We start from the raw sequence: 27940 nt of genomic DNA, 5'->3' as shown, positions 1-27940 counted from the left end.
TTTGGAATTTGGAAAGACATTTGTCTCTCCGTGAAACCTGGTTCTTTATGGAAAGCCAGGCGATCCCTATTTTTGAACTTATAGCCTAACATTTGACTCTGTTCCTTTCATTTCTACTTTAATAATCCTAACATTTCCCAAAGCAATGACTATCCTTGCCTGAATCAAGGGAGGGTTGCATATAAGAAAGTCAACAAGAGCCCTGGCTGGATGGCTCAGTTGACTAGAACATTATCCCATCCACCAAAAAGGTTGCAGTTCGATCTCTAGTCCCGGCACATACCTAGGTCTTGGGTTCCATCCCCAGTTGGGGTGTGTACTAATCAATGTTTCTCTCTCACTTCTCTCCCCCCCCCCCCCCGCCAAAATCAATAAACATATCCTAAGACCAGGATAAAAAAAAGTCAACAAGAAATGAACATAGCTCTTTCTCTGTCATCGAGGTGTGTGTGTTCGATTCTCCTTCACCATGTCTCCCCACAAGACTTTCAGGATCAAGAGGTTCCTGGCCAAGAAACAAAAGCAGAATTGGCCCATTCCCAATGGATTCGGATGAAAACTGGTAATAAAATCAGGTACAACTCAAAGAGGAGACATTGGAGGAGAACCAAGCTGGGCCTATGAGGAATCACACATGAGAGATGACTCACATATTTATTTATGCTGTATCCAGGTTGCCTACACCTTTAAATGATTGAAAAGATTGCTACTGTCTGGACAGTTGGGGCATTTTAATTGGAAAATGAATGGACTCATGATTTTGCTCTGTTGATTTTTTTCTCTCTGCAGTAGCAGGTTATTACATTCAGTAATAAATGTGTGAGACCTTTTAAGCTGCAAGAAGAAGAAGAAGAAGAGAAGAAATGAGCATAATAGTATATAGAGAACAGACTGACAACTGTCAGGGAGGAAGGGTGTTTGCAGGACTAGGTGAAAATGGTGAAGGGATTAAGGAAAACAGCAACAATAACTCATAGACAGGAACAATAGTGTAGTGATTACCAGAGGGAAAAGGAGGGTGGGAGAGGTAAAAGATTATAGGAGGATAAATGGTGATGGAAGGAGACTTGACTTGGGGTGGTGAAAACAATACAATATACAGATGATGTATTATAGAATTGTACACCTTAAACCATTGGTTAATATAATTTTATTAGCCAATGTCACCCCAATAAACTCAATTAAAAAATAAAAAATAAGAAATGAACACTATCATTCCAAAAATACTGTCCTTATCACATCTGAAATTAAGGGGCTGGGAGGAGAAGGGAATGAAGAATTAGTTTAATGGGTACAGAGCTTCAGTTTTGCAAGATGAAAAATTCTGGAGATGGGTGCTGGTAATGGCTGCACAACAATGTGAATGTACTACATCAAACAATAAAAAGCACAGACAAAAAAGGGGGGAAGGAATATGTAAATGCAGAGCTGAGATAAAGAAAATAAGAATAAAGTATTAGGGGAATAGGCCCCAACTGTCCAGACAGAGGCAATAGGGGAAGGAAAATGGTTTAAAATGAAGAAGGGAGAAAAGAAAAGAAAAAAATGTTTGAAAAGGAAAATAGAGGAGTAAGCAGATAGACCTAAAATAAGAAAAAGGAAAAAAGATGAGAAATCAGGAGAGAAAGAAAAGAGGGGGAAAAACAAGTAGTGAAAGAAAGAACAAATGAGTAGGAAAAGGGAAGAGGACAATTAGATATATGCATGAAACCACAGAGACTAGAATAATAACATCAATAATGCAGGTAAAGAAGATAAATTTTAAAAGAAAAAAAAAGAAAGGAAGAGAAAGAAAGTGAAAAAAAAATGAAGTGGTCTTCTTTCCAGCAGCGTTCGGTGCCCTCTGGGGCTCGCTTTGGATCCCACCTGTCTGCCCACTCCGGGCTTCCTGCGAGGAACTTAGGTGCTGACCACAGTCAGGCACTGCCCCTTGGGCTGTCAGCACCTGCTTGAAGCTCCAAGGGATCCACTGATCCACCGCTTGTGTCTGACCCACAGTTATTGGCTGCAGTCAGGAGGGGCCAGTCTGTCCTCTAAAGTGGGTTTGTTAGCAGCCTGGGCCCAGGGCTGGCTCTGCAAGCTCGCCCTTCCCCAGGCTCCGCCTCTGCCTGCCTTTGCCTGTCAGCCAGCTGTCAATCTTAATCACTCAAAAGTCTGTTTCCGAAAGGGCTTTAGACGGGGGTGGTGCTGTTCAGCTTTCAGGAAATGTGGTGGGTGTGTTTCCCTGTCCCAGAGCTACTCCTCCGGGAGCGGCCCACAGTATTACTCTGCCCTCGGCTGGACAGAGATCCTCATATGGAGACCAGCTGGGTGGGCTGGAAGCCTGCCGTTTTTATCAGCTCTCTGGGGTGGGGACAGTGCCAGTCTGGTTCCCAGGATAGTCCTCCCCCAATCCTGTCACTGGGCTCCTGCGACTGTTCAAACCCAGAGGCTTGGCATCTGCTGTTTCCTCTGCAAAGAACAAAACACAGGGTGTGGCAGGCAGGCCTCCTGCGGGTGGGGCAGGCTGTCACCCAGGGTGCATGTTTTTCTTTTCCTGTCCTGTGGCTGCTGGGAGAGGCTCCTTCCTCCCAGGAAAATGGCCGTTTCCGTTTGGGGCCTATGAGCAAATGTTCCTGGCTGCTGTTTTCCCACGTCTCCCTGCAGAGCTTCCCACCGCGGCATCTCCTTCGGCACCTCGAGTCCCTGTCTCCCTCCCCGCACCAAAGCCTTGGGTGAGTAGCTGCAAAAGAAAACTCTTGTGCTCTAGGTTAAAAAGCAAACAAAACAAATGAAATGAAACTGCAGCTTTCTCTACCACCGGCTCCAGTCTACCGGCTCCAGACTCCACCTCGGCCAGCAGCCCTGCCGCCTTTCACGGCTGGATGTTACATGGGCTGCAGGTCTTGGCTCTGGTGCTCAGGGCGGTGGAGCCCAGCCTGGGTTCCCGTCTCTATCTCCTGAGGAAACAGACCCTCCCATAGCCAGGTGCTCCCTCCTCACCCTCAGCCTGCCCAGTCTGGCCCCAGGATGAGGTGCATGACAGGTCGGCCTATTCAGCCACCTTTTTTTCTGCTAGCATAAATTATTATTAACTGTTGTCCTCTTGCAATTGTTTTCAATGATTTTTAATGACCATCAATCTTCAATCCGGGGTCTGGTCCAACCCGAAAGTGCTGGCTTGTCTGAAGTTACCCCATCTCGGATCAAGCCCTGGCTTCCTGGCTTACCAGCTGAGGATGTTCCCCAAACTCACCAAGCTTCCATCTATTCACCTGTGAAATGGGGATTAGGATTATGATGATGATCAATGCTATAATCCAAAGCAGAGTGAGTGAACCATACATCTGCACTGTCTACAGGTAAACGCCACAGTGATTTTTGGATGCATTTTTCTCCCCCATTTTGCTTTTCTAGCTGTACTTCCTAAGTTTTTTATAATGATTACTTGTTTGTTTGTTTTTAACTAACAAAAAATAGTTACAGGAGAAACTGCTGGAAGAATAATGGCCAACATCTCACTAAGAATCCTTAAAAACAGCCACTACCAATTTATTCACTGAAAGCTAATGGGAGGAAAAAAAGCCAAATTAATGATGTGCTTACTGTCCCATCCACAGGAACAGGACGTAAGGAACGGATGACATTACTTCTCATGAGCCAGGTAACTGGTTTAGTTATTTGTTTTATTTGGTGATTTATATTCACACTAGAGTCCCAGTGCACGAATTCGTGCACCAGTGGGGTCCCTCGGCCTGGCCTGCAGGATCGGGCCAAAACTGGCTCTCCAACATCCACCGAGGGGTCCCAGATTGCAAGAGGGCGCAGGCCAGGTCGAGGGACCCCACCAGTGCATGATCGGGACCGGGGAGGGACACAGGAGGTTGGCCAGCTGGGGAGGGACCAGGAGGGCTCCAGGGTGTGTCCGGCCCATCTCACTCAGTCCCGATCAGCTGAACCCCAGCAGCAAGCTAACCTACCAATCAGAGTATCTGCCCCCTGGTGGTCAGTGCACATCATAGCGACTGGTCAATCAGTCAACTGTCTGCCCCCTAGTGGTCATTGCACGTCATAGCAAGCAGTTAAGTGGCCTTAGCATATCATTAGCATATTACGCTTTGATTGGTTGAAAGGACGACCAGACAACCGGACACTTAGTATATTAGGCTTTTATTAAATAGGATACTCTACTTTTACAACAAACCAGTGCCTTTCTGATTAGGTTATGAATAGGTCAGGAGTTACAGACTGAAATTAAGGCACAGTTCACTCATGTCTACTGACAAATCCAGTTTGCTAGGACAAATTGGAAAGTCAGTCCAACAGAAGGCAAGAATGTCATTTTTTATTCCCTTCTTATTTTTCTGAGGCTACACAAGGGAAGAGGAGGAAGGACGCCAGCTTCTCAGATGGATCACTGGTCAGCAAGTGTTAGCCAGGCAAGGCCTGGACTCCTATGCCAGATTCTGCCAACAGCTCACATATTTCAGTGCAACCCACATATTTGAGGGCTCAGCAACCAAAGCAAAGCAGGGGGAACAATGATGGTGGAAGCTGGCTTGGCTGAGAAAGTCCAAGGGCACAGTAGTTCTTTACCTCCATATCCAACCACAAGAACAGTGCACTCCATCTCCAAGCATTGTGCTGAAATGACTCTAGGTGAGTGCTTTTGGCCTCATGTCCCTAATCTTCTGTCCATCTGTCCTCAGGTGGTCATCCCTTCCTAGACTTCAAGGACTTCTCATGTGTTTTATAATTTTTCTGTGTTGTGTGACAATTCTAAATCTTCAGCGATATATCATAAGGTACAACCCAAGCAAGAATGTTTTGATGATATAAGGGCACTCTAAAATTTCAAAACACCATTAAGAATAATAATGGGCCCTGACCGGTTTGGCTCAGTGGATAGAGAGTCGGCCTGTGAACTCAAGGGTCCCAGGTTCGATTCCGGTCAAGGGCACATCCCCAGTAGGGGGTGTACAGGAGGCAGCTGAATTGATGTTTCTCCCTCATCAATGTTTCTAACTCTCTCTCCCTCTCCTTTCCTCTCTGTAAAAAAACAATAAAATATATTTTTTAAAAGAATAATAATGGTAACTATATGGTAGGGACTATGTGTTAGCACTATATTACTTATTCTCCATAATTTTACAATACCCCTAGGGACAGACATTTGTTTTTAATTTTTATTTTTTGGTAATCTTCACCCAAGGATATTTTCCCATTGATTTTTAGAAAGAATGGAAGGGAGAGGGAGAGACACACAGAGAGAAACATTGGTGTGAGAGAGACACATCAATTGGTTGCCTCCAGTACGCTCGCCCCATGAGCCTGAAAATGAGGTACCTGACCTTGACTGGAATCGAACCCAGGATCTTTCAATCCTCATTCCAACATTCTATCCACTGAGCCAAATCAGCTAGGGTGAGACAAGCATTTTTAATCCCCCTTTCACAGATGAGAAAATGGACACTGTATGAGGGCAAATATCTTGCCCATGGTTACATGACTGTTAAGAGACAGAACCAAGATTTGGACCCAGAACTGTTTAACTACAAATCAGTGGCCTTAATAACTACATATTTGTTATTTAATTATTACCTGTCTCTGCCTGACCACCATTGTGTTTACCTAATTAAATAGGTCCTAATAATTATTTGTGGTATGAATGAAGGCTATCTCCCCTCAACACCTAGGGAACAGAGGCATAGTGGGGTATGGTAGGTCACGGTTTGTCTCACAGTTCACTGAAATAGCAGGGCCAGTATCCTTGTGCCCCTAACAAGTCCTGCCAACTCGGTGGCTCCCTGGTACAGAAGCAGGAACTAGTTACATTGCAGAAACACTTTATATTGGAACTTTTGCAGGATTTCTTTTTTATTTTGAAAACATTATATATGCTAGATCAATCAGCTCAAGTTGTTATAGAACTGGAAATGTTGAATTAAGTAGAAAACATGAACAGAATATTTTACCAGAGGAAAAAACTAAATCTAGCCTTAAAGGGGGAATTTCTGTACCCAGATATCTAATCCCCAAAAATATATGGCTGGCATTGTTCTCCTACAGAAAATTAAAGTCACTTCTACAGGCATCTGTTAACATAAAAACATTCAAACCTGTAAAGAATTTTTGTGAGTTTATTTGAGCCAAACTGTCAACAATTGCCGGGAAGCAGAACCTCAATGACTAGAGATAATGCTCCGGAGAATGGCAGGTTACATCTATATTTATACATTGCAATCAAAGGAAGGGACATAGAAATCCATTGGTGATAGACTAGAGAGGCGGGAGAAAGCAAATCGGGGGTGGGAACCCCTGGGATTGGATAAAAAGTAAAATGATGAACACATACTTAGGTGGGTATAGGAACAATTAACATGATAATGAAGGAATTTGTGGTATCTGTCCTGGCTCCCAGCACATTAGGTTGTGCCCCAGGGAGTCCAGAAAAAGGGAAGTTACAAGTTACCCAGACATTTCAAGGGCATGTTATCATAGATGCGAAAAGAAAGATAGGCTCAGTTAAGGTAAAGGTTGACCTTGTCAGTGACGATACCAGCCTAGCATGTAACTGCCCACCATAACTGCTTTTAGTTCAAGTTTAATTTCAGACCATCCTTGGTGGTTACTTTAGGTCTCTGAGTTTGCAAGACCGCCCTGCAGGCCTCCCCTGAGCTTGTCAGGTTAGCATGTGGCCCCTTGCGTCCACACATCTCATTTCTCTGACACAAAATGACTTCTTCCTGACTCTTCTCAACAACCAGATTTACATCACCTGTTCTACTTATTCCAGCTCATTCTCCCCAGGGACAGTCTTGCCACACTAAGCAGGTGTGTGCACCTCTGCTCATCTCCTTCTCCTGAATGCCTTCCCTATGTCTCTAGAAACTAGGAACTTTTGAATGCTAAATCCTCAGCTGCATCTCTAGAGGCACTTTGCTACTAAAGGCATTGTCTATGGAACGTCAAGGCCACCTGGGGTCTTTTAAAGACAATCAGGAAGCCTGTTACCAAGCCTGGCTTTCTGAAGACGGTTTTAAAAGGGAAGCATTCAATGGATTATTAATGAGTTCATAGAGAGGATTTTGAACGTTTACTTTAGGCACTCAGTGCAGAACCGTGAACTCAGTAGGGAGCATAAAGGAGAGGGTCAGATGGAGGTTGCTGGTGGGAGTGGGAGTGGGAAGGCCCAGCAGTGGCCCTGCACGTGCTGGGTCAGCGTGATGAGAAGGCCCCACCTGAATGCAGGAGGCAGCAGCAAACAGCAGGGCCTGCCCATCAGAAAACATGTCACAGGAGGAAGGACTTGACCTTCCTTTCTCAGGGCACAGCTGTTATTAATCAAGTTGGAAGTCCAAGATGCATTCCTGCCCCTCACTCCACCTGATTTGACAAGCCAGTAAGCCAGGACAAGTGAAAAAGGGAAACTGAGGCAGATAGTTAAATAGCAGTAGACAGCCATCTAGAAAATCTAGATGCCAAGCAGTTGGCAGCCATCAGTAAACCCTATCTTCCCTAAAGCAGGGACACTTAAGAGGAAATGGTTTGCACTTCTCCCCAACCAGAAGGTAAATAGCTTAAATCACCCTATTCAGGGAGACAGATAGCAGGAATCCATTAGTGCCATTTGCCAGCCACACCCAAGGACAGATGAAGTTAAAAGAATAAATCTCATTTTTGTACATCAGCATAGAGCTGATGAATCTTCTACTGAGATCCTCCCCTAAGATCTCCCCTAAACACCAGCCTTTGAAGCCAGAAAAATGAAGGTCCCAGTGTATGCTCTCTGCTTCCCAGGAGCACGAATGTCCTTCCCCCGCCACTTCTTTCCCCACAGGCGTGCATCTCCTAAACTCTCAGGAACCCACGAGGCTTACAACCAGGGGAGTAATGGGCAGTGGCAGTTCATCCTGGGCAAACCCCCTGAACCTGTCCCCGAGGCCTCCTTTTCTCTGACTTCTTAGTGAGCCAGAGCAGACCGGCCTGGGCCCATTTCCCCAGCCCTTTCTTGTTTCACTGTCCGCAACTTTAATAAACGTCCTCTAACATTCACCTGGACTCGTAACATTTTTCCTGCATGAAGTCAAGAACCCACACACTACTCGCTGGCCCTAGGCAGACCCGCTCAGGGCCAGGTCCCCTCTCCAGTAACATGATTACTCACAAGTAGAAGCCCTGAGTGGAATAGCTTGTCCTAAAACTAGGAGCAACTTCAATCTAATATTTTCCCCCCATTTCAATGTTTGCTGAAATGCTAGCATGTTTCCCAGCGAATGAAGAGTTACTACACTTTGCTCAAGGGCACCAGTACCGCTTTTTACATAAGGGAGCATAGTTCCTATATATGGGAAGGTAACTCAAGATTTAAGATGAGGCATGATGGTGTGGTGAGAGTCCCAGTGACTGCTTTGGGCAAATTTGGGCTGGCCTTGTGAATTTCAGTTTTGAGGTCTAAGCAGAAAAACCTTCATCACTGACTACTGATCAGCCTGGGTACTAATCCTCAACCTCTGCTGAGCTGTCCAGTCACTAGAACGGTTCTGGTAAGAGACTTTGTCGGCATTACAGTTAACACAAGCTCACTGCTACAGTGCTGTTATTGCCAGTAGTTCTTGTTACCACAGCTCCTTCAAGTGTGGGAGATTTTATCCAAAACAGGCAAAAACCAAGGTTAAAAGAATGAAGAGGTCCTGGCCGGTAGCTCAGTTGTTAGAGCATTGATTCGCCAAGGTTGCGGGTTCGATCCCTGATGAGGGCACATACAAGAAGCAACCAATGAATCCTATCTAATAATAGACAAATATGCAAATTGACCATACCTCCGACACACCCACAAGCCACACCCACCATCCAATCAGAGCAGGTATGCAAATTAACCCAAAACAAGATGGCTACAGCCACAGAGAGCAAGGTTTCCTAGGTAACAGAGGAAGCCAAGCTTTCTGCCTGCCCTTGCCAGGCCTAAGCCTCCACTCAAGCTACAAAGTTTCAATTATAGAAGGTAAACAAATTCAAACAAATGGCGGCAGGATGGAGCTTGAGAGAGCAGGCCAGGGTTGCCGCCGGCAACAGGGGAAGCAAAGCTTTCCACACACCCTGGCTGGGCCCACCTGCTTAAGGCAACAAAGTTTCAATTATAACCCCAACACAAATGGCTGCCGGCCTCAGAGGGAGACCCAGGCTTGGCTCCGCTCCAGGCTACAAAGTTTCAATTGTAGAAGGAAAATAAATTCCAGATACCAGGGCCTCTGCTTGCGTTGCCAGGGGGTGTGGCCCGCCTGCAAACCACCACAGGCCCCTCGCTCAGGCCACCCCACACCCCAAGGGAACTCCCACCTGATCTGGGACGCCCTTCAGGGCAAACCAGCTGTCCCCCACCCCTGTACCAGGCCTCTATCCTTTCTAATAAAAGAGTAATATGCAGATTGATCATCACTGCAACACACAATATAGCTGCCCCCATGTGGTCAAAGATCCTGCCCCCATGTGGACACAAGATGGCCACCACAAGATGGCCAGCAGGAGAGGGCAGTTGGGAGGGACCCTGCCTGCAAGGGAGGGCAGTTGAGAGGGACCAAGCCTGCAAGGGAGGGCAGTTGGAGGTGATCAACCCTGCAGGAGAGGGCAGTTAGGGGTGACCAGGCCGGCAGAGGAGGGAAGTTGGGGGCAAACAGGCTGGCAGCAGAGTGGTTAGGGGGTGATCAGGCTGGCAGGCAGAAGCGGTTAGGGGCAATCAGGAAGGCAGGCAGGCAAGCAGTTGGGAGCCAGCAGTCCTGGATTGTGAGAGGGATGTCCGACTGCCTGTTTAGGCCCGATCCCACCCTAAACGGGCAGTCGGACATCCCTCAAGGTGTCCCATATTGGAGAGGGTACAGGCTGGGCTGAGGGACAACCCCCCTCCATGCATGAATTTCGTGCACCAGGCCTCTAGTGCATAAATAAGTGGAATTACAAATTGATGTCCCCCCCCCCCCCCACCACCTTCCTCCCACTCTAAAATCAATAAATAACAATTTTTAAAAAGGAATGAAGAAAACCAACACCAGTGCTGTGGGAGGAGCTTGGAAATAGAAGCCATCCTTGGGCTAGAGCCCCATCACATATCCATGAGTCACTCTGGGCAGGTGAACAGGCTCCATTTCTTCAGGCTCTGTGTTTAGATAATGCCCTTGATTCTTCCTTCCCCGTTTAGCCTTTGTGTCATAACGCTCATTGACTCATTGAGCTCTTCTGGTCTTGGAGTATTTCCCTCGAGAAACTGACAAGCCCAAAGGGTATGTTTTGGCAGGTGGCAGAACAACTAACAACATGTGTTTATCTCCAGATTCAATAGCATCTCCCCTTGCTCCAGTGCCAGAGGCTTGGTCAGCCCCACACTCCACCACAGCCCAGCCTGGTGGCTGATTCAGGCCTCCAGGGTGGAGGAACCAGCTCTTCCAGCTCTGGAGCTAACGTCCCCAAGGTTTGTTTTCTAATTCCTCCATGAGTAATAGGGTTAATGTGCCAACCCTGCTGGCCGAGGACTATGTGTGCTGACAGCTGAGAGGCTAGAGTGCTGCTTCTGAGACTTCTACCAGGCAGATACTGCAGAGCAATTCTCTCTCTCTCCTTATTTTTCATCTCTCTGTTGGGAAAGAAGGACTCATCTCAGTACTTTCTCTCATACCCCCCATTAGGAAAATCCCCAAGGACAAGGCGAGGTCCAAGCCCTCAGAGAGAAAGCTGAGCTGTCACAAACAGCACCTCATGTCCTGCAATACTCAAAGTTAGAAGTGGAGCCGCATGGCAGTTGTTAGAAACTCGATGACCAAAAATAAGCACACAGTTTGGTCTCATCATAAATTCCTAACTGGACAGGTCATCATAGGTAGGCACGTGCCAGGCCTATAGTTTTCTCAGCAAAAGTCAGTGTTTACCTGGAGTGAGTCCTGTCCATTGTTCTTATGCATCTAGGTTAATAGACCTTCAAAAGGTCAGAGTAATTTTCTTTTCCAGATTCTTCGAAAGCACAACCGCTGGCACCAGAGCACAAAGCCACAAAACTCCTCATTGTTACCTCATTGCCCATTTCTATGTACTGTAAATGCTAAATATTAACTCCCATGCCCACCAATGTAAAAGAAGTATGTGCTTATCCATTTTGCTTTATAGCCAGGCCTAGACATTTCCCCACTTCATTTTCTTCTCCAATAGAGTTAATTTAACCTTTCTTACATGTTTTCCTGTTATTCTAAATGTATAAAATCAGCTTTAAAACTACCATTCTCAAAGAGAGATAGATAAATAAACAAACAAGACTGCCATTTTCCAGAACATTTTCTCAATTTATTGAGATTTTGCTTCTGGACATGTTTTCAAAACTTTGGCTTAAATAAACTCTTATAAAACTTTTCTATATGTTGGATACTCTTTCATCAACATTTACTTGGCATAGTTGGCAGGATTCCAAAGAAGTCCACCCAGGACCAACCTGCAGACCCATATCCAGTGTTGGGTACCAGCAGGGGCCCATTGTGCCCACAGGCACTCTGCTTCCTATCTGGTGAGTTTGGGTGAGTTTTCTTTTGGAATCCTGGACCTCCCTCACTTGAGGTTGGTCTTAACTTTTTTGAGCTATTCTTAGAAAATGCTTAAGGTGGCACTAATGGATAAGAGCTGAGATAACCCAGGAACAGGAGAAAAAAATGGACAACTGTTTCTAATTTCAGCCTTTCAATTGAAATACTGTGGATCTGAACAAAATTTTTTGCTGGGCAAATGAGTCTGAACTCGTTCAACTCCAAAGATAAGGGGCACATACCGTCCCCCACCCCCACCCCCGCCCCAATATCTGGGATTTTAGGTGACTAAGAATCTCCGTGGGAGTGCCTGAGGAATGCTCAAGGTGCAAAGTGGCCCCATAGGGAACTCCAAGACTTTGTAATTACATAATTGATTCATCAGGGGATGTGCACATAATGGCTGGCTGCTTAGTTCTTCCAGTCCTAATGTTGTATTAGACAGTCAGGGAGAGAAATCGAGACATGTAAGAGGGTTCCAGCAACTTAAGAAGAGACAGTCCTTCAGAGCTCAACCCACAAGCAGCACACTTCAACCCACCACAAAATACTAGTTGTTCAGACTCTGTAGATCTCAAAGAAAACTAAAATTAATGTGAGAAATCATGCCTCCAAGGCCAACAAGCTCCAAGATACCCTGAACCCCCTACTAATATTCCTACAAACTATATGTACAATTTGTATGAAGTCTTAACTTGCAAGTAACTACAGAAATGGGAAGATTTAATTAAAAGTGGTATCAGCTTAAGATCATCAAAATAGGTCTCTTTGACACCTCTGAATTAATTTCTGTGTGCCCAATTGGAAAAAGCAAGCTCTAAAATCAAACTATATGAATGAAAAAATCTCAATTGGCAAATAGAAGCCTCTAAATGAGTGCACAAACAAATTATCTTCTCCATGGGAAGTTAACAAGAAAATTCTAGAGACTGTCTCAGAACTTAAAAAGGCTTCCAAAGCTGCTCTATGCCAACACCACACTTTCCTTCTTCTCCAACTGCCCCTCTATATCCTTTACTTTTCAGAGCTTCCTTGTCAAGACTTACCCTCTCTTCCTTCTCCTGTTTCACTCCTCTTCACCTCCCACACCATCACTCCCTACTGAGCTAGGAGAGAATCAGAAAAGAGAGCCAGATCAAGATAGACCAGGAAAAGAAAGAAAGAATAGAAAAGAAATTCTGGCATCTCCTTTTAAATAAAAGCCAGTTTCAGCAAGGGTGAACCAGCAATTGTTTAACTTCCTTGGACTAGAACAGCATTAAGAAATCTAGCTAAAGGTTTTCCTCATTCTCTCCAAGATCCTGATGGGTTCACCAAGGAGTTAGATTTAAGAATTAAAACATATGATTCTGGCTATTCTGACCTATTTCAATTAATATACTTATTGGTTTAGGAAGGACAAAGATAAAGGTACTAAAACCATGAATTTATAATTCCAGCAATAAAGCAATCAGGCCAGACCTCCCTGAAGGCTTTTTCAATAAGGGGGAAAGGAATCTGCTTTTACTGTAAAAAGCCAAATCATCTTAAGAAGGGTTGTAGAAAATTGAAATGGAATTTAGAAAAAGTAAGGAGACAGGAGTAAGCATAAAGCTACTCCGAGGATTAGGAGAAGGCATTTCCTTTTCTTATGACCAATGAGAAGAAATTGAAATTATCATAAAAGGGGAAACTACTAAGACTCTTATAGATACTGGGGCTACTTTTATCTGTTTTACCCCCACCCAATTAAATTGCCCTCTCCCTCAGAGTAAAGCTTCTGTAAAAATGGTAAGGATATCTAATAAGCCAATTAAAACCTATTTTCTTCCAGCTAAGGAATGTTATAGGGCAACATACAAGTTTACTATTCAAATCTACCCTAATTCACCTAATAGAGTGAGACTTTGTTGAAACCCATGAGGTCTACATTTATTTTTCTCAGGAAATACATTTAAAAGTAAATGAATCAAATACTGAAACAAGCCCTAGTCGGTTTGGCTCAGTGAATAGAGCATTGGCCTGCAGACTGAAGGGTCCTGCATTCAATTCCGGTCAAGAGCACATGCTGGGGTTGTGGGCCCAATCCCCCAGTCAGGGCATGCAGGAGACAGCCAATCAATGGTTCTCTCTCATCATTCATGTTTCTATCTCTCCCTCCCTCTCCTTTACTCTCTGAAATCAATAAAAATATTTTTTTAAAAAATACTGAACCAATTAAGAAAATAATGTTCTATCTGTCTAAAATATAACCCTGGAAAACCACTCCATAGATTCCAGGGACATCTCCCACTCCCTTATGTCCATTTGAGGTATGGCGATTGGATTTTTTTTTTTTTTATTGTTTAAAGTAGTACATATGTCTCCTTTTTTTCCCCATTGACCTTCCCCCAGCTTCCTCTACCTCCCGGCACATGCCCTCACACCCACCCCCCACCAGTGTCTTGCGTCCATTGGTTATACTTATATGCATGCATACAAGTCCTTCGGTTGATCTCTTACCTCCACCTCCCAAACCCTCCCCAGCCTTCCCGCTGTAGCTATAGTTTGACAGTCTGGTTGATGCTGCTCTGCCTCTGTATCTATTTTTGTTCATCAGTTTATAATGTTCTTTATTATCCATAAATGAGGGAGATCATGTGGTATTTTTCTTCCATTGACTGGCTTATTTCACTTAGCATAATGCTCTCCAGTTCCATCCATGCTGTTGCAAATGGTAAGAATTCCTTCTTTTTTACAGCAGTGTAGTATTCCATTGTGTAGATGTACCACAGTTTTCTACTCCATTCATCTGCTGATGGACATTTAGGCTGTTTCCAAATCTTAGCTTTGGTAAGTTGTGCTGCTATGAACATAGGAGTGCATATATCCTTTCTGATTGGTGTTTCTGGTTTTTTGGGATATAGTCCTAGAAGTGGAATTACTGGGTCAAATGGGAGTTCCATTTTTAACTTTTTGAGGAAACTCCATACTGTTCTCTACAGTGGCTGCACCAGTCTGCATTCCCACCAGCCTTGCACGAGGGTTCCTTTTTCTCCGAATCCTCTCCAGCACTTGTCGTTTGTTGATTTGTTGGTGATAGCCATTCTGACAGGTGTGAGATGGTACCTCATTGTTGTTTTGATTTGTATCTCTCAGATGATTAGTGACTTTGAGCATGTTTTCATATGTCTCTTGGCTTTCTGAATGTCCTCTTTCAAAAAGTGTCTATTTTGGTCCTTTGCCCATTTTTTGATTGGATTGTTTATCTTCCTTTTGTTAAGTTGTATGAGTTCCCTGTAAATTTTGGAGATTAAACCCTTATCGGAGATAACATTGGCAAATATGTTTTCCCATGCAGTGGGCTTTCTTGTTGTTTTGTTGATGGTTTCTTTTGCTGTGCAGAAGCTTTTTATTTTGATGTAGTCCCTTTTGTTTATTTTCTCTTTAGTTTCCATTGCCCTGGGAGCTGTATCAGTAAAGATATTGCTACAACAAATATCTGCTATTTTGTTGCGTATGTCTTCCTCTAAGATTCTTATGGTTTCCCATCTTACATTTAAGTCCTTTATCCATTTTGAGTTTATTTTTGTGTATGGTATAAGTTGGTGGTCTAGTTTCATTTTTTTGCAAATATCTGTCCAGTTTTCCCAACACCATTTATTGGAGAGACTGTCTTGTCTCCATTGGATGCTCTTGCCTCCTTTGTCAAATATTAATTGAGTATACTGGCTTGTGTCGATTTCTGGGTTCTCTGTTCTGTTCCACTGGTCTATATGTCTGTTCTGGTGCCAGTACCAGGCAGTTTTGAGAACAGTGGCTTTGTAGTATAGCTTGATATCTGGTATTGTGATCCCTCCTACATTGTTCTTCTTTCTCAAGATTGCTGCAGCTATTTGGGGTCTTTTTTTATTCCAGATAAATTTTTGGAGAGTTTGTTCTAGGTCTTTGAAGTATGCCATTGGTATTTTAATGGGAATTGCATTGAATTTATAGATTGCTTTGGGTAGTATGGACATTTTAATGATGTTGATTCTACCAATCCATGAACATGGTATATTCTTCCATTTGTTCATGTCTTCCTCTCTCTTTTTTCAATGTCCTGTAGTTTTCTGAGTACAGGTCTTGTACGTCCTTAGTTAAGTTTATTCCTAGGTATCTTAATTTTTTCGGTGCAATGGTAAATGGGATTGTTTTTGTCGCTTCTCTTTCTGTGAGTTCATTATTAGTGTATAAAAAGGCCATAGATTTCTGGGTGTTAATTTTGTATCTTGCTACTTTGCCAAGTTCACTTATTAGATCCAGTAGTGTTTTGGTGGAGTCTTTGGGGTTTTCTATATATAGTATCATGTCATCTGCGAATAAGGACAGTTTTAGTTCTTCTTTTCCAATTTGGATGCCTTTTATTTCTTCTTCATGTCTGATCACTATGGCTAGCACTTCCAGTACTATATCGAGCAGGAGTGGTGAAAGTGGGCATCCCTGTTTTGTTCCCGTTCTTAGGGAAAATGAGTTTAGTTTTTGCCCATTGAGTATGATGTTGGCTGTAGGTTTGTCATATAGGTCTTTTATTATGTTGAGGTATGATCCCTCTATTCCCACTTTGCTGAGAGTTTTTATGAAGAAAGGGTGTTGGATTTGTCAAATGCTTTTTCTGCATTGATTGATATGATTATGTGATTTTTGTCTCTCAGGTTGTTTATGTGATGTATCACATTTATTGATTTGCAGATATTTTACCATCCTTGCATCCCCAGAATAAATCCCACTTGGTCTTGGTGTCTGATCTTTCTAATGAATTTGATTTGCTAGAATTTTGTTGAGGATTTTAGCATCTATGTTCATCAAGGATATTGGCCTGTAGTTCTCTTTTTTGGTGGTGTCTTTATCTGGTTTTGGGATTAGGGTAATGCTGGCTTCATAAGAAAGAGCTTGGAAGTGTGCCTTCCTCATGAATTTTTTGAAATAGTCTGCAGAGGATAGGTTTTAGTTCTTTGAATGCTTGATAGAATTCCCCTGTAAAGCCGTCCAGACCAGGGCTTTTGTTTACTGGAAGATTTTTGATCGCTGCTTCAATTTCTTACGTAGTTATTGGCCTATTCAAGTTTTTTTTATTCTTCTTGATTGATTTTGGGAGCTTGTATTTTTCTAAGAATATGTCCATTTCATCTAGGTTTTCCATTTTGTTGGAATAGAGTTGTTCATCGTATTTTTTCATAATCGTTTGTATTTCTGTGGGATTGGTTGTTACTTCACCTCTTTCATCTCTGATTTTATTTGGGTCCTCTCTCTTTGCTTCTTGGTGAGCCTGGCTAGAGGTTCATCAATCTTGTTTATCCTTTCCAAGAACCACCTCTTGGTTTTGTTGATCTTTTGTATTTTTTTTCTATGTCTTTATCTCTGCTCTGATCTTTATTATTTCCTTCCTTCTGCTTACACTGGTCTGTTCTTGTTGCTCTCTTTCTAACTCTTTGAGTTGTAGGGTTAGATGATTTAATACCTTTGTCTTCTTGTTTTTTGAGGTAGGCCTGTAGAGCTATGAACTTCCCTCTCAAGACTGCTTTCACTGTGTCTCATAGATTTTGGATTGTTGGGTTTTCATTGTCATTTGTTGCCATGATGCTTTTTATTTCTTCTTTGATCTCTTTAGTAACCCAGTCATTGTTTAAAAGCATGCTATTTAGCCTCCAGGTGTTTTATTTTCTTATTGTTTTTATTGTAGTTGATTTCTAGTTTTATGCCATTGTGATCTGAGAAGATGCTTGATATGATTTCTATCTTCTTGAATTTGAAGAGACTTTGCCTGTGTCCCAATATATTGTCTATCTTTGAAAATGACCCATGTGCACTTGAGAAGAATGTATATTCTGTGGCTTTGGGGTGAAATGTTCTGAAGATGTCAATTAATTCCATCAAATCTAGTGTGTCATTTAGGATTGATGTTTCTTTGCTGATTTTTTGTGTAAAGGATTTGTCCAGTAGTGTTAGTGGGGTATTAAAGTCCCCTACTATGACTGTATTACTGTCAATCTCTTCCTTGATATCCTCCAGAAGTTTTTTTTATGTATTTGGGTGCTCCTGTTTTGGGTGCGTATATGTTTACCAGAGTTATATCTTCTTGTTGGATTGCTCCCTTTAGTATTATGAAGAGGCCTTCCTTATCTCTTGTTATATCCTTCACTTTGAGATCTAATTTGTCAGATATAAATATTGCTACTCCAGCCTTTTTTTTTTTTTCATTTCCATTCGCCTGAAAAACCTTTTTCCATCCCTTTACCATCAGTCTGTGTGAGTCCTTTTTTCTGAGGTGGGTTTCCTATAGACAGCAGATATATGGGTCATGCTTTCTTATCCACTCAGCTACCCTATGTCTTTTGATTGGGGTATTTAATCCATTTACATTTAAAGTTATTATTGATAGTTACTTGTTTGTTGCCATTTTTATTCTTTACCTCAGTGTTCCTTCTTCGCTTCCTATTTCTTTGTTTTTACAGCAGACCCTTTAGCATTTCTTGCATTGCTGGTTTGGTGGTGATAAACTTCCTTAGTCCTTTTTTGTCTGTGAAGCTCCTGATTTCACCCTCAATTTTGATTGATAGCCTTGCTGGGTACAGTATTCTTGGATTCAGACCCTTGCTTTGCATGACTTCGTGTATTTTATTCCATTCCCTTCTGATCTTATGTGTTTCTGTTGAGAAATCAGTCGCTAGTCTGATGGGGGATCCTTTGTAAGTAACTTTCTGTCTCTCTCTGGCTGCTTTTAAGATTCTTACTTTGTTGGTGTTTGCCAATTTAATAATACTGTGCCTTGGCATCGGTCTTTTGGGGTTCATTTTGTTTGGGTCTCTGTGAGCTTCTTGGACTTGTGTGAGTTTTTTCTTCCCTATATCAGGTAAGTTTTCTGTCATTATTTCTTCAAATAGGTTTTCTATTCCTTGCTCAGTTTCCTCTCCTTCTGGGACCCCTATTATGCAGATGTTGTTTTGTTTCATGTTGTCCCAAAGTTCCCTTAGGCCAGTGATGGGCAACCTTTTGAGCTTGGTGTGTCAAACTTCGCCAAAAAACTGAGCATAACTCGGGTAGTGTGTCACTTTGAGGGAAAAAAACATTATTTCACAAATGTTTCATCCTCAGGAGCAGCAAATGTTTCATCCTCGGCATGCGGCCGCCTGAGCGGCCACGTGTCATAAGAAATGGCTATGCGTGTCAGTGCTGACACACGTGTCATAGGTTCACCATCACTGCCTTAGGCTCTCCTTAATTTTTTTAAGTTTTTTTTCTAGCTGCTGCTCTGCTTGGGTATTTTTTCCTATCTTGTCTTCTAGCTCACTGATGTGGTCCTCCGCTTTTTCTAGTCTATTGTTGATGCTTTCTATTTTTCATTTCTTCTTGGTTCTTCTTCATTTCCTCTTGGTTCTTACACATATTATTGAATTTGTCTTCCAATCTTTTCAGCGACCTTATGACCATTTCTCTGAATTCTTTCTCTGACATATTGCTTGCTTCCATTTTGTTTATTTCCTTTTTCTGGCGATGCCTCCTTTTCTTTTGTATGCAGGCTCTTTGTCACCCCATGACCTCTCCTCCCTGGGTGTCTGGTTATGTAGCTCTCTCTCTCCTGCGTTGACTTAAAGGCACAAAATACAACACAACAAGGCACAACGCACAAGGCACTGAACACAAATGTATTCACGATACTAATAACCCCAAATAAAGGTGACCACCAGAGAAAAGAGAATTAGGGGATAAAAAAAAAAGAGAGAGAGAGAGAGTGCAAAAATGATATTGAGGAAAGGGAAAAAAGTAAGAGAGAAAAGAAAGAGAATAAAAAAGAAGGGGGAAAAACTATATGGGGAGAAAACTCAATAGAACAACAACTAATCCAAAAAAATGCAAACAATTAACACCCAGAGATGAATGCAAACTACAAACAACAACTAATAACAAGCGAGGAGAGGAAAAAAAGAAGCAAAAAAAAAAAAAAAAAAAGAGATGCCCTAGCTGGCTTGGCTCAGTGGATAGAGCGTCAGCCTGTGGTCTGAAGGGTCCCAGGTTCGATTCTGGCCAAGGGCACATGCCTGGATTGTGGCTCAGTCCCCAGTGGGGGGGGGTGTGCAGGAGAAAGCCGATCAATAATTCTCTCTCATCATTGATGTTTCTATCTCTCTCTCCTTCTCTCTTCCTCTCTGAAATCAATAAAGAAATATATTTTTAAAAAAGAGAGAATCAATCACACAAACAAACAAAAAAATCTAATCAATAATCAAACAAACAACAACAATAGGACAGAGAGAAAGAAGGGCGAAACCAAACAAAATAAAACAAAAAAAAATTAAAAAGAAAAAAAAAGCGGAAGAGAGAAAACAAATGGATAGTGAAGAAAAAGAAGAGAGAAGTGTGTATGGACTTGGAGCAGGGGATCAGAAATTAGATATATAAGTAGGATGCATTTTTAACAGGGTAAAAAGGAATAGGGAAAATCTAAAGCAGGAATAGGGTAAGAGAAACAGAACAAAAGGGGAAAAGTGAGGAAGAGAGTGTTGGCATAAAGGTAAAGTTGAGATAGAGTAAAATGATGCTAAAGGAAAAATTAAAATAAAATGTAGAACATTAATCCCAAAATAAAATAAAATAAAGAGCAAATAAAATGAAACTTTAAAAAAAGGTAAAATAATAGTAGTAATAATACTGATTAAAAATAAAAATATAATAATTAAAAAGGTAAAATCAAGTGAGAAAAAAAGAAAAAAATTTAGTTTCTTATGTAAAAGTTAAAAAATAAAAATGTGCAATAATGAAGGTCATTCACTTCCTCTACTGTTCTGTTTGGCACACCTGCTTCCTGTCAGGTAATCAGGACAGTATTGAAGTTCCCTGCATTCCACCACTCCTCTGTGTCATAAACCACAATCCTATTTTCAAGCAGGCAGTATTTCTTTGTTTCTCAGCCTGCCTTTAGTTGTATTTACACAAGAGTCAATTTGTGATTCAATCCCTGGGTGGCAGTGTTTCTGTATTGACATCCGGAGCTATAAGTCCTCTCTACCCAGTATTTAGATTTTGTTTTCCCTGTCGCACTTAATACTGGTTTGGGTGAATGGACTGCCCCAGAGCTGGTTTTCTGATCGTTTCTCCCCACTCTGATCCCCAGGTTCCACAAAAACAATTTTCCCCTGCAGTCTCTGAGAGTGTTTTTATTTTATATTTAATATATTTTATTGATTTTTACAGAGAGGAAGGGAGAGGGATAGAGAGTTAGAAACATCAATGAGAGAGAAACATCGATCAGCTGCCTCCTGCACACCCCCTACTGGGGATGTGCCCGCAACCAAGGTATATGTCCTTGACCAGAATCGAACCTGGGACCCTTCAGTCCGAAGTTCTATCCACTGAGCCAAACCGGTTAGGGCTCTAAGAGTGTTTTTAATTGGATGATCCTATGTACTTGGCTTAGTAATGAAAAGCAAGGATTTAAAGAGAAAAAAGAGCCAGAGAAAGCATGTGAATTTGCGACTTTTTCACCCTGGCACTGTGCGTGACTCTGAGCACATCTCTGCATCTAGATAAAGGGGCATATGAACCAACCTTACTAACAGAAGACTTAGTTACCAAATTCTGCCTTATTACCAAAAAAATTATTAACCAGCTTAAAGAAATTGATAAACTACTGGTAGTAACTGATTTATTTCACAGTACACTCTTGGGAAATGAAGGCTTCAAAGACCATGACTTACAACAAGGAGATTTTTTTCTAAATTGGAAAATAAATAAAATAAAAGACATTATGCAATCTCATTGGAAGGGATGTTATTAAGCACCTAACCATAAATGGACATCTACCCCTGTCTCTGATACTTGCCTCCACCTACAACAAACACCAAAGACTCCTGGTGTATGGGAAGCTGTTGACATCAAAGTTAGACAGTTATCCCAAGGCATTGACAAGGCCTGTATACCAGCAGAAGGATGTTAAACACAGAAACCAATTGTTTGTCTTTATCTGTCATAATAATAGTTATACTAGTTCTTTGAGCTTTTTCTATATAGCCCAACTGTTAATGATTGCTGATGATGTATAATTTTTAGTACTCTTTTTGTCACTTATATAAATGTTATAATAGATGTAAAATACAGAAAAGTGAGACAAATGGCAATAACTTGAATCATCATAGTTCACAGGATAGAAATAATCCAATGTTTTTCATAATAAAGGATCATAGGACCTGACTGCCTCTTCCTTTTGGAAACAAAATTTGGACTCAAATCATATGCTAAGGTTAGAGTATTTCCTCATCCCCAGTGGTCCACCATTTCTACAAAACAACGTCAACACTGGGACTTCCTAGTGCTGTGGGACCACACTATCTGACCAAAAGGTTGGTCATCACTGCATTCATTGAACTGATTTAGGACCAAAAGGGAGAATTGTGAATGCAAAGGGGCTATGTATGAAATATGACAAGTCTGGTGACCTAAAGAACCTCACAGAGAGATCTGACATAAATTCCTAACTGGACAAGTCATAGTGGGCAGTCGGAGCTCAGGCCTATAACTTCTTAGTAAAAGATTGATCTTTGCCTTAAGCAAGCTCTGTTCACTGTTCTTATAATCCTCTTTTCTAGATCACCCTCAAGAGAGCATTTTCTCAGTCCCTTGATCTGGCTTCCAGGCATGTCCTCTGTTTAGCTCAAATAAACTTTAACAAATTCATAACATTTCTACAGATTTGAATGTCCTTGTGTTGACAGGGCCTAGTAAAGCATATACAGTTTCCATATAGACACAGCAGGGAGAAAGGTATAAGAATGTAAGTCAGTTATATCATCTATTCCTATTTTGTCTTCTATCTCATTCATAAATGGACAGCTGTTTTAACTAACTACTACAATAGTAACTATAGGTATTACCATCAAAATACAATGAGAAAGGTTTTCATAAAGAATTTTAAAGTCCAAATTTTAGCAGGTCATGTGCAGAATCTTGGGATAACTGATTATCCAGATGTCATTTTCTACCCATCCTCTCAGCCTTCCTAGATTCTTTTACAAAGAAATGTTTATGTGTTCTAGTCTGTCTGGAGACAGAAAAAAATTTTTTTAATCTTATTAAGAAAGACCCTTTCTGTGTACAATTGGAGATATTTTAGATTCTGTTTATCTTTTTACTTGCAGGGTTGGACACTAAATTCTCTACCCCAGCCTAAAGTTGGAATTTAAGCTATAAGTGGAACACGGGATAAAATAAAAAGAGGAATCAGCAGTTTTCTCCTTAGAGTTTTTTTTAAAAATTAATTGTTTACCTTGTGACCCCCATGATCCATTTATCCCACTCCCCACTCCCTGCCTGTGGCAACCACCAATGCCATTCTCCACATCCATGATGCAGGCTTTGCTCCTGCAAATCACATTGCCAGCACGAAAATCCATTCACTGAGTAAAGACAAGATAGAGTCAGAGACGGGCAGCCCAGCTAGCGATGAAAATGCAGAGCGAGGCCTCCGGAATGCAGTAGGGAACTGGAGGTGCTGTGCCAGGAGCTGCGGGCTACCTTAGATGGTTTGACCAAAACACAGGTGGAAATGGGAAAGCTGTCTTCAACTGCCAAGGGAGTGTGTGAGCTGGAAAATTAACCTTATGGGCAGGACAGCAAATGCCCCTTCTCCCGGTTTCACAGCCCATCTTTAACAGGCTCCTCCTGAAGCGCCATCGTGGAGGAGCTGGCCCCCACACTGCGGGCCACGCTGCACAGCGCTGCTCACCGGGCGGGCCTCACCCTGCCCTGCCTGTCCCTGGGGCTGCACCAGCCCCACCTGCGGAGTAACAGCAGGTGCTCTGGACAGCATGCACGGGACGCGGTGACCCCACTGGCTTCTGCAGCGCCCATGGTGGAGTGTCTTGCGTGTGGGACCCAGGGCCGTACCCCAGCGTCACGCCCCAGGCTCTGGCATGGCCACCTGCTGACCTTCTTAGGGTCGCCCTGACTGGACCATTTCACCAGCAACCCGCGGCCTCTCCAACACAGTTACTGCTGCGTGCCATCTGCCACGCAGCGTCATTGGTACGCATCGCGAACCTGTCACCCACAAGGACCTTGGCATGAAATAAACGAGTTCCTCTACAGAAAATAAATAATAAATAAATAAATAAATAAATAAAGTAGTATTGGCCCTGGCCAGGTATCTCAGTTGGTTAGAGCATCCTCCCCATATGCCAAGGTTTCAGGTTCTATTCCCAGTAGCACACATACAAGAATCAACCAATAAATGCATAAATAAGTACAACAAATCAATCTCTTTCTCTCTCTCTCTCTCTCTCTCTCTCTCTCTCTCTAAAATCAATAATAAATAAATAAATAGAGATAGGATTAATGATTTACTAGGCAAAGATGAGAAAGGAACTAAACTAGGCATCTCTAAAGTTTTCACTTCCTAATATATCTATTACCAACACTAACAAATAATGTTTCATTCAATTGTACATTAGTGGTTTAAATGACAGAAAGAACTTCCAATATCAGATTTCTGGCCACTAAGCATTTTTTAAAATCTAATCTGAGGGGGAAATATATATATTTAAAGGACTCATAATCTTAAAAATTTGATGTACTGGACCAGATAACTCCCCTAAATAAGTGTGACTGAAGTAATAATTTTTTAAAGAAATATTTCCCCAGAGACATAAACATGTTGTAAATGCTCCATTGTTCTGGAGTTTTTAATTTGTATGGAATGACTTGGGCTTATAGTTTAGTAGAGACAAGGTCCTCACAGCAGGGCAGGCTGAAAAACTTTCTGAACGCGAAAGGCATAGGTTACAGAAGGAAAAAAAGGCTTTTCAGTCCCTGAGGGAAAGTCCGGTTCTTGTTCCGGCAGCTGTGTGCATCTCAGCCTTCCTGGGAGATGCCCTGGGGAAAATTGTATCGCCTTACAAAGGAAGTGTGCACTCAACAGCAAATAGTTCTCCTGCAGCCAGAAAGATGAAAGAATGCGGTTGAAATCCTATGTCAGCTGAGTAGTTCAGAATAGTTTAGAGAAGAAGAAAGTGAGGCCCAGACTGGTGAAGAGGCTTCTTGGAAGCTCATCCTGGGTTCAGAAGGCTTCGTTCCGCTGGAGCAGCTGCCCATCTGCCTGTGCATGAGCCCAGGCTGCAAGGACAGGTCAAAGGTCAACCTTTCCTTTTCCAGCAGCTTTTCAGAGGGAGGATGACTCTCACCCCCTTATCTCTACCAGCGTCAATAAGCACAGTTATTTATGAGTCTTACTTTGGACAAGGGTCAATAGATTCTTGTCAACTGTCTACAGATGATTTCTTTACCCCAGAGAAAAGGAATAAATCTTCTCAATAGTATTTTTTTTTTGCCTTGATATCTGACATGTTTATGCTAACAAAGTTCCTATTGAGGTAGCTATGATTTACATGGAATGAAATTAGCATATCTTGTGTATATTTTGACATATGTATACACCCATGGGCCTATCTATCCCCCAAATCAACATATAGAAATTCTCTTCATCCTAGGAAGATCCCTCATGCCTGTTCCTGCTAATACTTCCCCTGAGGCAACCACTGTTCTGAGATCTCTCACCAGAGAAGAGTCTTGCCTCTTCTTAAACTTCATATAAAAATTATATATAGAATATGTTCTTTTCCATAAGTGACTTCTTTTGCCACATAGTGTTTTTGAGATTCTTCCATGTTGTTGCACACAGAGTTAGTTAGTTCGTTTTTTGATTATTGAATCTATAATAATAAAAGCGTAATATGCTAATCAGACTGGACAGCCGAATGGCCTTCCAGATGTCCTTCCTGATGACCTTCCAGACAAAGCTGGGACTGTGAGGGCCGAGGCAGCCGCCGAGGCTGCGGGGGCCAAAGGCAAGCCGTCATGGTTGCAAGGGCTGAGCCCCTTACACAAATTTCGTGTATAAAAATATTACAGTATGTCTATCCATTCTCCTGTGGATGGATAGGCCCATCGGTCTCCAGTTGGGAGCCATTATGAATAAAACTGCTACCTATGAACAATCCCACTTGGGTATACACCTAAACTGGGGTTGCTGCATCAGTGGGTAGGTGTGTGATGAATGTTTCAAGAAACTGTTGAGCACCTCTCCAGAGCGCTTTTACCATTTTACACTCCACTCGTAATGTGAGAGTTCCAGTTGTTCCACATCTTCACCAACACTTAGTATTGGGCCCCTTTTTAATTTTATCCATTCTCATGGTTGTGAAATGTCATCTCATTGTAATCTCATACAGTTTTTTAAAAAATATTTTTTTATTGATTTCAGAGAGGAAGGGAGAGGGAGAGAAAGATAGAAACATCAATAATGAGAGAGAATCATTGATTGGCTGCATTCTGCATGCCCCACACTGGGGATCGAATCCGAAACCCAGGCATGTGCCCTGACCAGGAATCAAACTGTAACCTCTTGGTGCATAGGTCAACGCTCAACCACTGAGCCCAGCCGGCCAGGTCATACAGTTTTTAAGAATACTTGGGTGTGGTATCTCTCTCTCTAGAGCATGCCTGTGCCCTTCCTTCCCCTTTTCTTCCCTCAAGGTACATACCTTTGCTATCTTTCTCCTAAGCTCCAAGAGCCCTTCTTTTGCCTCTGTAACTTGCCTCCTGAGTCCACATAGCCTAGCTGGCTCACTTCTTCATGGCTCCCTTCTTTTACCTCTGTGACTTTACAAATAAACTTTTGCTTGTATTTGAAAAAAGAAAACTTGAGCCATCTTAGCACACCTCAAATAATCTCCTAAAGCAGGGGCCCTCAAACTTTTTAAACAGGGGGCCAGTTCCCTGTCCCTCAGACCGTTGGAGGGCCAGACTATAGTTTAAAAAAAACTATGGAAAAATTCCTATGCACACTGCACATATCTTATTTTGAAGTAAAAAAAACAAAACGGCAAAAACACCCGGCGGGCCGGATAAATGTCCTCGGCAGGCCGCATGTGGCCCGCGGGCCATAGTTTGAGGACGCCTGTCCTAAAGTCTAATAAGGCAAGTAATCTGTGATTTAAAATATGGTCTTATCTGTATCATGAGAGGTCAAACAGATGAGACAATGGGTTGTATTTTAGGGCCTGTGGGTGTAGTGTTAGGACATGTCTGCCTAATTTTACCAGTTTGGGAGCATAAGTTGGTAATGTTAATTACTTATTTATTGGCTTTAAACATATATGTTTTATGGCTCACATCACCCATTTGGTAACCTGTCTCATAGGAAGACAGAAGTGGGGATAACCTGAGCCTCAAATCCTCAAATAAATACTTTCTGAATTAAGCAAGACCTCTGAAAGGATTTTGCCTTTGATTTCACAATAAAGCATCCCTACTGTGTGCTAATGCTTTCCATATATCATCTCATTTAATCTTCACAACAATCCTATGAAGACATTATTAGTATTACCCCATTTCCTCAATCATGAAACAATCTTAGGGAATTACATTACCTGCCGAAGTTCTCACAGCTGGAAAGCTGCATCATGGCCACTCTGCCCCAGCTCTGACTCTGAGCAATGTAAAGTGCTTTCTCACAGCAGAGAAGTGCTTAGCACAGACATGTGAAGAAAGAACACTGGTGCTTTCACAGAAGTATTTCAAGACAAGGAGACAGTGACTGTCTAGAGATGTGGAACTACATTTCTAAGCAGAGTAAACTCAGTGCTCAGCAGGCGAACTCATGATTGACTGATAAATGCTTCTTTACTTGAAATAACTATTTTTGCCTCAATTTTAGAAATATTGTCTAGATTTCCAACTGCTAAAGTGACCTTTCCTTCTTTGTGAGAGATGAGCAATCCCTCGCCACAACTGCAATCCTCACCCATTCCCCAAGGGCCAACATCTGTCATATATTTTAATTTCAAAGGAATAGTATTTATTGTAAAATGTTTTTATCAATCAGTACAAAAGTGAATATTGTTGAGTAGGAAAAAAAACTGTGTTAAGCAGGATATAACTATCTTTTGTGGAAAGAAAATGAGAGAATAAGAATCTATATTTATATTTGTTCATAGAAACATAAAGAAAGTATAGAAGATTTGTGCATAGGAGGATGAACCTGTGAAAGAGGCAGCAAGAAGGTGGCCATCTGCAAGCCAAAAAGAGAGGCCTCAAAGGACACCAACCCTACCAACATCTAATCTTGGACTTCCAGCTTCCAGAACTGTAACAAAATAAATTTCAGTTGCTTAGCAAAAAAAAAAAAAAAAAAAAGATAGAAGAATGCCTAAGAAACTTACAATAGCTGTTACATGGGTTGGGTGTAGACATAGATGAAAGAAAATTTTTTATTGTATACCTTCATATATTTTGGGGCTAGGAACTACTGGTATGTGGATTTATATAAAATGCTTATTAAAGTTTTTATTTAAATAAAAAATGCTGATTAATGGAAAAGAACAAAGTATAAAGTTAGTGTCTCCAACATAACC

General features: G+C 42.0%; 1 long non-coding RNA gene and 1 pseudogene across 9 annotated transcripts; both read left to right on the top strand.

Annotated features, from left to right (window-relative positions):
* Window positions 1-469: 469 nt before the first annotated feature.
* LOC129151684 (60S ribosomal protein L39-like) lies at window positions 470-624 on the top strand (annotated as a pseudogene).
* Window positions 625-2287: 1663 nt separating this feature from the next.
* On the top strand, window positions 2288-27897 carry LOC114229596 (uncharacterized). 9 transcript variants are annotated; one of them, XR_008558339.1, is made up of 7 exons: window positions 2288-2714; window positions 3154-3341; window positions 3460-3643; window positions 4349-4638; window positions 10307-10444; window positions 10659-10849; window positions 10978-11367. It is a non-coding gene; the product is annotated as an uncharacterized LOC114229596 (long non-coding RNA). The 9 variants fall into 9 exon arrangements; XR_008558343.1 differs by lacking the exons at window positions 10307-10444; window positions 10659-10849; window positions 10978-11367 and adding exons at window positions 11417-11524; window positions 22670-22761 and having other exon boundaries at window positions 2293-2714; XR_008558336.1 differs by lacking the exon at window positions 10978-11367 and having other exon boundaries at window positions 2295-2714; window positions 10659-10939.
* The last annotated feature ends 43 nt before the right edge of the window (window positions 27898-27940 follow it).

Source organism: Eptesicus fuscus, chromosome 15, assembly GCF_027574615.1.
Source record: "Eptesicus fuscus isolate TK198812 chromosome 15, DD_ASM_mEF_20220401, whole genome shotgun sequence".
Lineage (NCBI taxonomy): Eukaryota > Metazoa > Chordata > Mammalia > Chiroptera > Vespertilionidae > Eptesicus > Eptesicus fuscus.
This window is presented reverse-complemented; position numbering and strand designations above follow the sequence as displayed.